General features: G+C 35.0%; 1 pseudogene; it reads left to right on the forward strand.

Moving 5' to 3' along the window:
• Positions 1-13,153: 13,153 nt before the first annotated feature.
• Positions 13,154-15,428, forward strand: LOC114740542 (ent-kaurenoic acid oxidase 2-like; annotated as a pseudogene).
• The last annotated feature ends 868 nt before the right edge of the window (positions 15,429-16,296 follow it).

The following is a 16,296-nucleotide window of genomic DNA, read 5'->3' on the forward strand; positions in this document are numbered from 1 at the left end:
CGGAGCAGGCTACTTTATGTGCAGTGCTTGGAGATTATGAATTCTATCAAGATTTACGAGCGGCTCAATGGGAAGATGATCAGTTGGCAAAGATTCGGGTAGAATTGGAGGATGGCCCAGTACAGGACTATGAAATTGGAGATATGGGCATCCTGAAGTATAAGAACCGGATTTGTGTTCCCCAAGATGAGGAGATCAAAAGAACTATCCTAGAGGAGGCTCATCGAAGCCGTTACGCCATCCACCCCGGAGCAACCAAGATGTACCATGATCTAAAGCAACAGTATTGGTGGCCCAACATGAAGAAGGAAGTGACTGACTTCGTACTTCGGTGTTTGACTTGTCAAAGGTCAAGATAGAGCATCAACGACCTGGAGCTTGTTGCAAGGACTAGAAATTCCTCAGTGGAAGTGGGACAGCATCTCCATGGATTTTATTGTAGGTTTGCCGAGGACACCCGAAGGGTATGATGCTATTTGGGTGGTGGTGGACAGATTGACAAAATCTGCTCACTTTTTGCCGTATAAGGTCAATTATACCTTGGAGAGAATGGCCAAGTTGTACATGGATGAAATCGTCAGGCTTCATGGTGTTCCGTCGAGTATAGTCTCGGACCGAGATCCGCGCTTCACTTCTAACTTCTGGAAAGCGGTGAATGCGGCTTTGGGTACTAAGTTGAAGTTCAGTACGGCATATCACCCACAGACCGATGGACAGACCGAGCGGACAATTCAAACGCTAGAGGATATGTTGAGAGCTTGTGCCATTGAATTCAAGGGGAGTTGGGTTGATCACCTACCCTTAGCTGAGTTTGCCTACAACAACAGCTATCATGCCAGCATCCAGATGGCCCCTTATGAAGCACTCTACGGCCGGAAGTGTCGATCGCCCTTTGTTGGACGGAGCTGAGTGAAAGAACGGTTTTAGGACCAGATTTGGTAGATGCTACTACAGAAAGATTGAGGTCATCAAGCAGAAGTTGTTGACAGCTCAGAGCCGGCAAAAGAGTTATGCTGATAGGAGGAGGAGACCATTGGAATTTTGTGAGGGTGACCATGTGTTTTTGAGGGTCACGCCTACTACTGGTATTGGGAGGTCCATTAAAGCAAGAAAGTTATCTCCTAGATTTCTTGGACCCTTTGAAATTCTGGAGAGAATTGGAGAAGTGGCTTATCGAGTTGCTTTGCCGCCGCACTTGTCCAATGTACATGATGTGTTTCATGTGTCCCAACTCAAGAAGTACCACCCTGATCCGTCCCACGTCTTAGAGCCTGAGGAGGTAGAGCTGGATGACAACCTAACTTACCAGGCTGAACCGGAAAGGATCCTTGATGTGAAGGACAAGCAATTGAGGAATAAGACCATTCGTTGGTGAAGGTCTTTGGAAGGGCATGAGTCCTGGTGATGCCACCTGGGAGACAGAGGAAAGGATGCGACGTGATTACCCTCGTTTGTTTTCTTAGTAAGTGTTGTGTTTGTTTGTGTGGTGTTTTGTGTGATTGCTTGAATTTTGGGGACAAAATTCCTTAGTTGGGGAGAATTGTAACATCCTAAGTTTAATCGGGTTTTGATAGCCTCTTTTGGGTTGATTTTGAGGATAGATTAGTGATTTAATCTTGATCTTGGTGTTTAGGTTGGATTTGAGGTTGGTTGGAGGAATAGGTGAACGTACCCCTCTCAGGGTATGTTCGCCGCGGCGAACCGGGGGTTTCAGAGGGGAGTGTCTTCTCGGGAAGGTTTGGCCGCGGCGAAGTCTTGGGGACGCCGCGGCGAAGTTGTTCTGGTGAGCGAGGCTTCCCTCTCGGGAAGGTTTCGCCGCGGCGAAGGTAGGGTATGCCGCGGCGAAGGTTGTCTGGGCGAGCGAGAGTTTCCTCTCGGGAAGCTTTCGCCGCGGCGAAGATTGAAGTTCGCCGCGGCGAAGTCGGTTTTTCAGGCGAGTAATCCCTCTCGGGATTAGTTCGCCGCGGCGAAGATGGAGTTCGCCGCGGCGAAAGGTCGCGATTCTATATAATCGCTGGAGGGTTCAGATGTGCGAAAATTGGAAAATCTGAAGGAGGAGAGAGAAGCTCTGCTAGGGTTTCGTGGAGGAGGCTTGAGAAAGGCATTTCTAAGGATCCATTACCTCAAGTAAGTGATTTTAACCTCTAATCTTCTTTCTTTCTTGAAATTCCATGGAATTTATGAGGATTTTTGGTGGAACCCTAGGATTTTCTAGGTTGTGATGGAATTGAGGTTTTTGACCGATTGTTTTGAGTTTAATTGATTGCATTGGGTTAGTTTAAGTATTTAATCGGTGTAGTTTTCTTAGATTTAAAGAATCTTGAATTTTGGAGTTAGGGTTTATGGAATTGGATGATTTGGGATTGAGGATGATAATGTAGAGATTGATTTTGAGTTTTGTGAATTGGGTTATGTTAAGGAGGGTTAATTGGATGTTTAATCGGTTTAGATTTGTTGTTGGGACCTTAATTGCTCAAATGGGTTGTTGGAGGTTGAATTCCTATAGTGGGCCCTTGAGGTTTGAACTATAATTGATGCTTGGAAGGAGACTTAATGTTTTAATAGACTTTGAGGACTTTGGAGTGTTGTTTTGATAGTTATACCCCCTTGAGTTGGGTAGAGTTTTGATGGGAGATAGGAATTTTGTGTCCCCAAGTGTTGTTTTGGCCACATTATTAGTTTGAATGCTAATATATGTTGGTTGTGTGTTTGTGTGCTTGTGTAGACCAGTTGTGAGTCTTGGTGGTGCGCGGGGCCACTTTGTTGATTGTTATTCCTTGCTCAGGCGAGAGGTAACCACTTTCCAATCTTTAGTACTTGCTTCTGTGGTATTGTGAGTAGATCTGTGTTTTGTGCTCCAAATAGTAATTGTGTTCGAACTATATGTTGTATATAAAAATGAAAAACCGTCTTGTGGGGTTTGGATTTATGATGAATGAATTTGTGGAATTGTGAAAGATATGCCACTGAATGAGATTAATTGTGAAATGATTATTACTCTTGATTATGATTTGAGCATGATGCATTAATTGGGAAATTTGGTGAGAGTTTGATAGTTACTACCACGTGGTAAGGCCTCCATTAATGCATGATGGTTGGCTCTTTACGTCCCCCATAGTGAGGGATAGGCCTTCGGGCTCATTACGTCCCCCAGAGTGAGGGATAGGCCTTTATGGCTCCTTACGTCCCCCATAGTGAGGGATAGGCCGGGTTCGGCTCTTGAAAATCCCCCAAAGTGAGGGATTTGGTTGATGGGATTGCATCATTGCACTTGCATAAATTGTTGTGGCTATCATTATGTATTATTTGTGAACTGCCCCACTTGACACCTCACGAGCACCTATTTAGTAGTACCTAGTATTGGAAAGGCTGGTTACTGGGACTTTGTCTCACCCCGTGGTTTACAATATTTTCAGGCGAAGGTTCTAGGCGTGGACCTTCGGGAAGAGACGCAGAGGCTTGAGCTGGGTTAGCTTTAGGCCTCTAGCATTTGTATATGTATGAGTAGTAGTTATATTGCCACATTTAGGACCGCTTTTTGGTATCTTTGATTTCCCGGCCTTGTTGTAAACTGAATAGAATGTATCTCCCTATTTTGGTTGGCCGGAGGCCATTGCTATTGTTTTATGGAATTGTTTTACTTGGTGGAAAACCAATTGAATGGGCTGATTTTTGGGTGTATGTTGTTACCTGGGCCAGAGGCTCGGAGGCCCAGTGAATATGAATGGATTATTTTAGTTGCGTGCAACGTTTTACGGGTTGACCCGAGTTTGAAAGTTAATTTCTAAAAATATGAAATTTTCCTTCTACTATGGTAGCTTGTTTTAACAATCTTCCTTTTCTACCATAGTAGTGGTGTTATGATGAGATTATAATATATTGAGGTTAGGGGTTTTACAGAGGATACCTTTAGAAATTAAATCGGATGATCATGTATTTCTGAAAGTCTCACCTATTATAGGTGTTGGCAAATCCATTAAGGTTAAGAAGCTTACATCTCAATTCATAGGTCTTTATGAGATTTTGGGATGGATTGGACCTATTGTGTGAAATCTCATATCAGCTAGAGAGGAGAACGAAGTATGCCTTATAAGAATGTGAATACCTCTTCCTCATAAATGCGTTTTTTGGGTGGCTACAGCTGCACCCAGGGAAACAAAACGATGAGGTGGCTACGACTGGACTAAAACAGAAAATATCTACGAGAGACACCCTAGGGTGGCTATGGCTGCACTTTAGGACCTGTGGATGTTACATATTGTATATCAGATTGTGCTGCCCCCACATCTTTTTAGGTTACACGACGTGTTCCATGTATCGCAATTGAAGAAGTATTATTCAGATTCGTCTCATGTTATTGAGTTGAAACGGTTGAGTCATGAGAAAATTGATCTATAAAGCGGAACTAGAATAGATTTAGACGTTAAGGATAAACAATTGAGGAACAAGACCATCCGCCATGTTAAGGTCATTTAGAAGGGCATGAGTCCTATTGATGCTACTTGGGAGATTGAAAAATGGATGCATCATAGTACCCTTACTTGTTTCTTTAGTAAGCACCTTAAGTTGTTTCTGTTTTGATTTTTGTATATGGTTGTTTGAATTTTGGGGACAAAATTCCTTAGGTGGGGAGAATTGTAACATCTTAAATTTTACTCCACGAACTTAAATATTTACAAAAAAAGGGTTCCAAATTGTTATTTTCTCTGTTTTATTTTGGGTCTTTAACTTTAGTTTACCCCGAGTGACTTTTTTTACCTTCTCCCGTCGTTTTTTTCCTCTTCTCCTTCCCTCTCTCCGCGTTCATTTCGCTGGTAGCGTCGCTCATCTCTCCCTCCTTTCTCCATCGTTTCAGATAATTTTGGTAGTAAAATTGCTTCTAATTACAAAACTTCCTTCATGAAAGTTGTTATACTCAGTCAGATCTATCTAATGATAGTAATTTTGTATTGCTTAGAGAAAATTTTTGATATAGAATTCGGAGCAAGTATTTAGTTCTAATGAGTGTTAACCACAGCATTGTAGATATGTTATAGTAGATTATTTCTACCGGTTTAGATTTATCCATTTGTTGATTTTAGTATTTAAAAATCAATTTTTAATTAAAAAAATATGTTATTTATGAGATATATCATACTTACTCCGATTAAAATTAAGTTAAATAATTTATTTGGGTTGTTTGACATATTATTGAGATTTTAATTGGTTTAGTTTTATTTATTGGGTGACTGGAGGTTTTAAAATAATTATTGTAGTTAAAATTTATTATTTATGAAAATACATATATGCCATTAAAATTTTGATTAGATCATTTATATATATAAATATTTGAGACACTATTAAATTTTTTTATGGTTCGGTTTTGAGGTTTAAATTTCAAATTAGATTTTTAGAATTTAGAATATAGTAATTTCATATTTAGAAATTTTGAAAAATTCTTTTTATTAAAGTAAATAAGTTGGAGGATGTAAATAAATAATTTGGCACGTTAGAAAATTATCAGTCAGTTCTATAGTACTTAATTTTGGGTTATAAGAGTTGTGAGAATTTAGAATGAAAATCAAATTAAATTAGGAATTTAACTAATATATAAGCTTAATTAATTAATTAATTAGTTTATATTAATATGTGGTTATATTAATTGTGTAAATTAATTATTGATTGAACAAAGATTTGACCTCGTGATAATCCTTTTATTACTTTGACGAGAGGTAACCACTTTCCACTTGTTATATGTGCTAATATATTGTTTGTAAGTATTTTCCTATTTTTGAATAATATTTGTTATTTGAAATTCGAGTAGATATATTATATCTTTTGAGCTATGAAAATAATCTTGTGGGATTTTTGGAATTGTGATTGAGAAGTTTGGAAAAGATATATGATTTATATCTTATGGATTATACTGAGAAAAGATTGAGACATTTTTCGTTATGTTATGAATGATTGGTTGTTATTTGGATTTTGGATTGAGCGCTATACTACCATGTGGTTAGGCCGCCATTGGTGCACATTGGTTGGCTTCTTCCTTCTTCCCCCATAGTGATGGATAAGCCTATGTGGCTTCTTATTCATCCCCCAAAGTGAGAGATAGGCCCATATGTTTGATTGATCCCCCATAATGAGGGATAGACTTATGTGGCCTATGTGTTGGCCCCCATAGTGAGAGTTTGGATGATTGAAATTATATTTCTATGGATATATTTATATTTCTCAAGATTTAATAATTATCCCACTTGACACCTCACGAGCCCATGTTAATATGTATGATGAGTTGGAAAGTTGGTTACTGAGGCATTTGTCTCACCCCCGTGGTTTAACATTTTTCAGGTGATAGTTCAGGTGATGATCTATCAGGGAAGGCCTCGGAGGCTTAGTGTGCTATCACAGCTTGTATAGCCTCCCTCCGTTTGTTTTATGTGCTAAATTATTATATATTGCCACATAAGGCTCATCTATTTTGATGTTGTGAACTAATATATTTGATTATTGCTAATTAATGAAAGAGCTGTTAGAAAGCTAGAGGTCTTTAAGACTTTGTACGTGACATTCGTTTAAAAGTATGAGTTTTGTTTGGGCTAATGGTGGAATGATATTTCTGGACATTGGAAGTCCAAGGCCCAAGTTAGGTATCGACGTGCTCGTGATATAAGTTTATTTCTTTTAACCATGATAGTGACTTTAAAATTTTAAGGTTTCTTCTTTTCTATCATAGTTAATCTTTCAAATAAATTGAAATTTTGATCTAAATGGGTTTTAAAAGAATAGTCGTCACAATAATCTTAATGTACACTTCCATTTGGCTAGTTATAAAAATTATACGCTAACCTCTCAAGATCTGAAATATGACCAAAATATGAGACTATTTTTTCACAAGTTTAATTCCAGTATTATTTTTGCAAGTAAAATTATGGCTTAAGAATATGACGAATAAAAAAAAATTAGGTTAAGGGTTAAAAATACCTATGAAAATATACCAAAAATTGAACTTTCCTTGGGTTCAAATTTAACAATCGAAGTTCCACCAAAAAAAGAAGAATTTACCAATCAAAGATTAAAAAGAGGTTAATAATACCAGTGCTGTTAACGTCCACTTTTTTAGCAGCGGGACCCACTGGAATATCCCGAATTTTCTGACTCAGGATGAGTAGAAAAAAGAAAATTCATTAAAATTATTTAATAGTCACATAAAATTAGAAAAAAATTATGGAATATTGATTTTAGGTTGAGAAATATTTTAAAAAAGTTATTTCCCAAAAAAATGGCTTAAATAATTTTAATAGATAATTTTAGGAGGAAAATGGTTTATTTTCTTAGAAAATTATGGAAAAATACTTAGAGATTTATATTTAGTCTGGAAATTCTAGGGAAACTATTTTATGAAGCAAAGAAGTTATTTGAAGCATAAAATTCTTAAAATGGGATAAGGATTAATTTCTAGAATTAAGGGCTATTTTCTTGGAAAATTCAAGAAAAATAGTTAAGAGTTAATTTTTGACCCGAAACTTTTAGAGAAGTTATTTTGTTGGTCAAAGAAGCTAATGGATAATATAAATCTATATAAAACATTGTGGAAAAATTTCTGGATTTATTTTATGATTTCAGAAATTTAGTGAAAGGAGTAAATTGAAAATAAGAAAGGTTGGGGGGTAAAATGGTCTTTTCAACACCCCTCTAATTCACTTGACTCATCCGAAACTCCTCTTTCCCCTCCATTTTGATCAGACTAGAGAATTAGAGAGAGAGGGATCGAGAAAGATGGGAGGGAGCGAGGAAGAAGAAGTTAACCAGAGGCTACTTTCCTTGCAAGCAATCGGTGATCTTGATCAAGGTGAGCCTCCTAATCCCTCTTCCATGGTTGTTTTCTGGTTTTGGTGGCTAAATAGGAAGTTGATGATGAAAGAAGTTTGGATTTAGTGAGAGAAAGTGAGGGAAACGGATGAAATAAGTAAGGAGGGGTGAAGATTAAAGCTTGTACGGTTAAAATGTGGTGTTGCATGTTGAGGACCGACTGGTTAGGACACTGAAACAGGGGCTTCATGTTTCGAATTTTATGGTTTTGGGTTACTGTAATCTTTTGTTGCATTTTGCTTAATTGTTCAGAGATATTCACTGTCAAAACTTGGTTAAAAGTTTTAGAGATTGGTGCTGGGTGCTTTGAATTTTTGAAGGAGGGAATCTAGCTTAAAATTTCTGGTTGCATGTGGATTTTCTTCCTCTGTTTTCCAAGGCTGAAGCAGGGATAAATGGTTTAAGGAAATGGCTCTAGCTTAATGAGAAAATGAAGAGCATAAATGTGTGTATATGACCTAAAGCTTGGGTGTGTAGTGTTGGGGATTTAAATTAATGTGCATATGTCTATGTTTTTAATGGCGTGAGGTGTAACTCTGGAATTGTAATTTTTAGAATTACAATGGCTGTTGTTTTGCATGTCCTTAGCTTCAGGTTCTTGGTTTTTGTGATCATAGGATTCGGCCTCTAGGAGGGTAGAAGAGAATGGGGTGTTAAGATGGTGTATATATGTGTATATATGTGTCTGAATGGTTCATTGAGAGAAGGGGGGATTGTTAAATGAAGTTATAAATTAAAGGAGGGGTTAGAGTTTTCCTAAATAAAGTTAGAAAGTCATTGGTTTTAAGTTATTGGAGATTTTTAGAAGTTATTAAAGGGTAATTGCTTAATTGGAATATAATGCCAATGAATATTCAAAATGTTCAAAATGTTTGGCCGAATGATATAGGAAATAAAGAAAGTTAAGAATTGATACAAATGTTGAAGTTTGGGGTTTTGTATTAACGATAAGATTGATTGAGATTTCAAAATAATAACTCAAAAGTATTTTGGAGCAATTGTTAAAAAAAAAAAAAAAGTATTGGGGAAAAGACTAAGAGAAGAGTAAGGAATATACTATTAGTTATAGAATGAAAGCAATGGGAAGTTTTGGAGATTTAATGATTGAATTTAGAACTAAACTTGGTGGCTGTTGTGGGATGAAAGGAATTAAACTAGGAATTGATTTGAAATTCGTTGTTGAGGTTGTTTGAGGTTTCCAAATGGGTGAAATGGATTTGAGGTCGAGGGAGAATTAAAGAAGAATAGAGACATGGGTTCATGGAAATGACATTTGAAAAGGGAAGAAAAGGTGAGTTAATTAGATAAAAAGTTATTGTTTGGTTTTGAATAATATGAGCAAATGAAATGTTTAGATGCTTATGGGAAAGAGAAAATGAGAAATCAAGATAGGATGACAAGTTTGAATTGTTGATGTAATATTGGTTTAGGTGTTCAAATTATAAACAGACTAAGAATGAAATTGGAAGGAGAATAAAGGGATTAAAAATATGGTTTATAATCAATGATGATTTTAAGTTATTTAAATGGGGACTTCATATTGTTGATTTGAAGTTGCTACATCAAATGGGGAAAAAGAAATTATTAACTGAAGGGTGTACATAGAAGATTTACCTTGAGATTTGATTGATGGATCTTAAGTGAATTTAATAGAGCATTACATAAAAGAACTTGAGGTGAATAAGGATGAGTATATATGTGTGTGTCAGCCAAAGTTGAAAAAGAAAGATTTGACATGAATTTGATTGTTTGAGGTTTGATTGAGGTTTCCAAATAGTGGTTGGGAATTTTTAACAGGTAGATTAATAACCATGATATTTATAAATTATTTCAAAGGTACACATTAAGAGAACTTTTAATGACACAGCCAATGGTTAATATGGGATAAAAGTTGTAATTAATAGAATTTATGAGAATGGTTATTTGAGGACTAAAAATTTAAAATTAAGGAGATTGAAGGATGTATAGAGGTTGAATTGCTTAGCTTTATTTCCTAGTTGGGTTTCAATATTAATTATATCAATATATTTGTTGTAGCATGTGTCTTGATCAAAAATTAATTAAAAATTAAACTTACTTGATTGGGACTTAAGTAAGCAAACTTGTATGTAAATGGTTAGAATAGGTGGTGACCAGTTACTAAGTAAAGTAACTGCTTGGGTTGAGATAAAAAGAGAGACCTTCCATAGTGAATATATTGAATAAGAAAATTGTCCAGGATGACCAACTATTATGTAAGGGTAGAGATTAAAGAAGATTTGGGATTTAAAGAGAGTTATTTAATTTATTTATTATAGTTGGATCAAGTATTGATCTACCCCTGCGAATATGATAGGTTTTTATATCTGCTCAAGCCCACCAAGAAACCAAAAGGAAAGGAGAACGGTAAGGTTTGAATTGGACAAAGAAGGCCAGGTAGTAGTTTTTTCCTACCTTACATTTATGTATGATTGTTGCATGTCTGTTTATGCCATATTGCTATTCCAAAGTATGATAACATGTAATCCTTAATTCTTTGCATGAGTTATTAGTTGTGATCACGTGCAGCTGAAAGATATGGGGCCTTATGAGCCATTATTTGCGTGGCCTTATGTGCCATTACAAGCGTGGCCTTATGAGCCATTATTTGGGCAGCCTTATGAGCCATTGTATGTACAGCCTTATGTGCTGTTGGTTGCGCATCAGCTAATCAATCTGACTATGTGTCATTGCACTTAAATGTTTTTTATGCATAGCTTGCAAGGTTATGTTCCGCGTAGCTTGTTTTGCATACTTTATGTAATCTGCATATGTGTTTGATGGAAATTACTACTATGAGGATTCTTTAGAATCTCCCTCTCCCATTCATGATGAACCGCGAAAGCTAGTACCTCGAAGGATAAGGAGGTTGTTTAAGAAGAAGGTAAGCTGGTTGAAGAGCAGAGATGCATACTATATTCTGTACTTATTAAGTAGAATATTTTGATAAGTTAATAATTGTACTATTTTATATGTCACATGGGTAAATAACTTTACATGCTTTATGTAAATATTATTTTGTATCCTCCATAAAGAGGAGAGCACTGTCAAGTGAGGTATGTACTGTTAACCAAGATGGTTACTATATTTTTAACATAATAGTATGAGATTGCATAGTATGAAATCATTCAAGGTGATAATAGATTAAGTTGAATGCGGGGTTGATTGTGGATCACTCTTCTATTATTCTAAAGGTTTGAAATGTTTGATCGACGGATTCCAATGTTGAAAGAAAAAAAAATTTTCGTCTTTTTCCCAAGTTAGTGATTCACAGACGTTAAAATGACCCTATTAGTATATGAAAGTTAGGTGTTGCACCCATGATTTTTTTAATGAAATTACTAAAATACCCCTTGTCAAAACAAAAAAGTTAAGGGTAAAAAATACCCATGAACTTGCATCAAAAGTTTACCAAATACTATATAATTTTTAATCAAAGTATGAAAATATCCCCAATCTCAAGAGGTTATCATAGTAGAGGGTATGTGTTAGAGACTATTAATTATAATAAATTTTTATAATTAAAATAACTAATGTAAAAAAGACTAAGCTTAAATTGAACTACCCTTTAAATATAAGTTATTTATATTCCAATCTTTTCTTTTAATAGACATTAGAGGTATCTTTAGAAAATAAGTTGTTTGTACTAATAGCATATGGAGTTATAAAAATCAGCCAATTGTTATAGTTATTATATTAATTGTTATGGCTCAAAATATTTTAATAGGATAAATGTTATACATAGTAATTAAATATCTTTTTGTAACTCATCATGTTTTATATAACATCATTATTGTTTATTCCGGAGTGGTTTAATTCCATAGAATTGTTGAATGAAGTTTAAAAAAAAGTAAATATTTACATTTTAATCCTTTGAGTAGTATTTATTTGATATTTTCATATTTTTAATTCAATTAAAAAAATTACTTAATTCTAGAAAAAAATTAAATGAGGGTGTTCCAAAGTTTAATTGAAATAAAGAATATGAATCCATCTGATAAAAAGGTGGGCTTTTTTCTTAAAAAGGAGATGAGCCAAAAAGACTATTGACAAGTTAAAGGGAGATGGTGGTTTTTTTTTTTTTCCTTTCTAGGGATATTTTAATACTTTTATTAAAAATAGTGGGTTCTATTATCAAAAGTGGATTTAAATTTTCTCAAAGAATTAAATATAAATGTAAAAAAGAATTCAGATTAACTTTTTAATTTGATAATATAGACTGGGAAATAAAAATTTATTATAATTAAATCTCTAACACATTCTAATGTAATAGCCCTTCAAGATTTGGATATTTTTATTCTTTTATTAAAAATTATATAGTGTTTGGTGAACTTTTGGTATAAGTCCATAGGCAGTTTTGACCTTTAACTTTTTTTCGTTAGGGGTATTTTGGTATTTTCACTAAAAAAATTGTGGGTCCTATTGCTAAAAAAATGGACATTAACGGTGTTGACATTATTGGCTTTTTTTTTTAAACTTCGATTGGTAGATTTGAATCCAAAGAAAGTTTATAATGTTAGGTGAACTTTTGGTATATTTTTAGGGTATTTTTGATCCTTAACCCAGACAAATTTGACTTCATCATTTACTGTCCATCGTATATTAGCATCAATAAATCAATACGCTCGTATTACCTATAAGTCATTTATCAAACTTTGCACAACATATATACAAGTGTCTCTTGTTATATACTACTCTGTCCCTTATTATAATATCTAATTTTTTGAATAGGTCTGTCGCTTTTTATAAGATCCTTTTTGAGTCTGTCTAAACATTTAATGCAATATTACTTATTTTACCTCTAATTTAATGTATTTAATACATTCTCTTTCTTCATTTATCTCACTATTACTCTCTTATATTTACCCATTTATATATAAGGGTATATTTGAAATTTGACTAATTTTAACTGTTTTCTTAAACCATACAATTTAGTTAAAAGGATCTTATAATAAGGGACATAGAGAGTAAATAAAATGAATATAAGGAAGTTAAAAGGTGTAATTATGTACAGTATTTTTGTTATGAATATAACAAGAAATTAATCTCCATGCATCTTTTATTTTCGAAGAATGGATTGGATTTTGAAATAGAAAATTGAATAATGAAATTTGAAAACGTTTCATGGGGAGATGAATGAGAAGGTAAGATTATAATTTACCAGAACGAGGACTAATTAGTTTGTTGAGAGTAATATAAATAGAGAAGAACACAAGAACAGAGACCTACAACTGTCCTCGAGCTACTACTCTTCTAACAATAGTTCTACCCTATAGCCATTGAAATGCGTCCCTTGATGCTGGGCGCAGCAATCTTTGGTGGTCTTGTGGTGCTAACATGGCTTTTTCAGAATGTGAATTAGGGGATCCATGAGCATCCTTTAGGTGATAAGAAATATTCTTTACCTCCAGGCGATATGGGATTGCCTATCATTGGCAATATGTAGTCTTTTCTCTTGGCTTTCAAGTCTGATCATCCTGATTCCTATGTCAATTCTTTTGGCAAAAATTCAGTATATATACTCTCTCTCCCCCCCCCCCCCCACAAATATGATTTTTGATTTAATGATTGGATAATAATTATGCAGATACGGTGACACTGGCATATACAAGGCATTGATATTTGGCTTTCCAAGTGTTATCGTGACAACACCAGAAGGATGCAAAAGGGTTATGATGGACGATGACAAATTTAAGCCTGGTTGGCTAACTTCCAACAGTAGAGCTAATGGGGAAAAAAAAATTATTCATTTCAATCCCTTATGAGGAACACAAGCGTTTAAGGCGTCTAACTTTTGCCTCTATCAATGGCATGGACGTGTTGTCATTTTACTTGACCAAAATTGAAGATATTGCCAAATCTTCACTGGAGAATTAGAGTAAGATGGGAGACATTGTGTTTCTCACTGAGTTAGGAAGATTCACGTTTCGCATCATCATGCATATTTTCTTCGGCTCTGAGGGAGAAAGTGTGATGCATAATCTGGAAATGGAGTACACAGACCTAAATCTTGGTGTTAGGGCTATGCAAATAAATATTCCAGGATTTGCATATCATAAGGCCCTCAAGGTATGCATGTATGGATATATGGTTCTACTCTACAATTAGATTTGCACTTTGCATGTATTGATCCGTCTGAACCTTTTACTTGAAATTATGCCTGCTTTTATTGGTTGTTTTCCAGGCTAGGAAAAAAACTAGTGGCTGTATTTCATAGTGTAGTTGATCAACGGAGAAAGGAAGTGAAGGAAAATGTTCATTATAAAAAATCTAGAGACATGATCCATGGCCTTGTGAATGCAGAAGATGAAAATGGAAACAAATTGGATGACGAGCAAATCATTGATACTAGGTTAATGTATTTGAATGCTAGTCATGAATCTTCAGGTCACACCACAATGTGGGCAACAATTTACCTACAACAACACCCTGAAATTTTCCAAAAGGCTAAGGTACCCTGAATTTGCTCTTCTAGTTCCACAATATTGTAAAGTTATGGAGAATTTATGTTAAACTATATGCTATTTTAAAATTAAGTTGCAATTGAATCCAAATAATAATTTCTTTTACCTAGAAGAAGATTAATATTATAATGTGATTTTCACTCAAAGATTTTAGCTTGTGTTATTGTGTGGACTGGGCAAGAAGAAATCATAAGAAGAAGGCTTCCAACAGAGACTGGGTTGACAATCAAGAAAATTCGACAAATGGAATACCTTTCTAGAGTATGTATATCAATCTAACACATTCACACTCACACTAGCACACATGTATGATTTGCATTAGCAAACTATTCTACAAACATTAAACTAACACCACATGCTATAAATTTGTTCACTTGCATATATACGTGATTGATGAAGCTATGTGTTTGGTTTTTCAGGGTAGCAAAATCAGGTGTGACTATCAATGGTTGCTTCCAATCCTTTTTACTAAGTCATTTTGTTCTAATTCATCACAAGGCTTGAATTTAACTTTGTTTGTGGAACTACTAACTAATTTGAAATTGTACAGGCTACCTTGTTCCGAAAGGATGGAGAGCCCTTGTTTGGTTTAGGACTATTCATTATGATCCCAAGATATACACAAAACCCATGGAATTCAATCCTTCTCGATGGGATGTGTGTTGCATGGATACCTTTTCACATCTAACATTATATATTTCTAGTAACATTAATGTTTTGTTACAACAATGTCTTTTAAACATTATTTTTATGCTTGTGTATTATAGAATTTTATTCCAAAAGCAACGGAGTTTATGCCATTTGGAGCAGGAAGTAGACTGTGTCCTGGAAATGAGCTTGCAAAGCTGGAAATTATCGTGTTTTATCATCACTTCCTTCTCAATTATCGGTACATGCACTCTCATTAACTTGTCAATTACAGGTTAATGTTATAACTAATAGGATAAACAATCAATTTTTGATGTAACTAATGAATGTTTTGGTTTGTATGAAAGGCTTGAACGACTGAATCCCAAGAGTCCTGTGATGTACCTTCCACACACAAGGCCTGTTGATAACTGTGTGGTGAGGGTTCATAAAATCTCTGAAGTATAATCAGCTTGAAGTGATTATCATTCTAGTATGGGATCTCTCATATCATGGTTGATATTTTAATTGGCTTTTTAGGTCCTTATGTTAGTATTTGATATATGTAGTAGCACTCAGGAAACTATATCCTAGGAGTGCAATATATTATATAATGAATAAGGAAAAATATATCTTCACAGGACAACATATTATATAATAAATGTTGTCGTTTGTCTTATATTATAGGAAAAACTAATATGGAGGTCCTTATAATTTATCTTAATTTTTAATTAGGTCCTTAGGATTTTTTTTTTCTTTTTGTTGAGTCCTTTAAGTTTTCACGATTAAACCAGTTAGTCCCTCTTGTTCAACAACTAGCAGAGTCCAAATTTCTGTTAGAAAGGAGTGAGGTGGCAACAGCTGTAAAAAGTTTTGACAACTAGATTGCTACTAAGCACCCCTTGAGTTCCATCATCATCTCTGGCCAAGCGAGATTCATTGTACTCGGTTCTACGCTTTCTGCTAGTGCCCTCTTTCTCTCTTGAATGCTTGTGTGCTCTCTCTCTTGAATGTTTCTGTGCTCTCTTTTTTTGCATTCAGTTCTACGCACTCTCTCTTCTCTCTCTTCCCCTCTCTCTCTTCTGTGATTGCATTCAATTCTTGCACTCTGCTTGTGCACTCTCCCGCCATTGTTTATCTTTTGGTGTGCTTCAGTCCCCTCAAGGCATATAGGTGAATTTGAATTTAGTTCTCAAAAAATAACGCGTAGAGAAGCTCTCTCGCCATTATTTCTTTATCTCGCTGTTGTTATTTATCTTTTTGTATGCTTCACTTCCAAGTCTCCTCTAATTGGGTTCCACTTCTGTATGTGTGTTGGAAAAGAAGGTTTCATACA

Source organism: Neltuma alba, unplaced genomic scaffold (genome assembly GCF_004799145.2).
Source record: "Neltuma alba isolate B1F8T4 unplaced genomic scaffold, ASM479914v2 tig00003181_pilon, whole genome shotgun sequence".
Lineage (NCBI taxonomy): Eukaryota > Viridiplantae > Streptophyta > Magnoliopsida > Fabales > Fabaceae > Neltuma > Neltuma alba.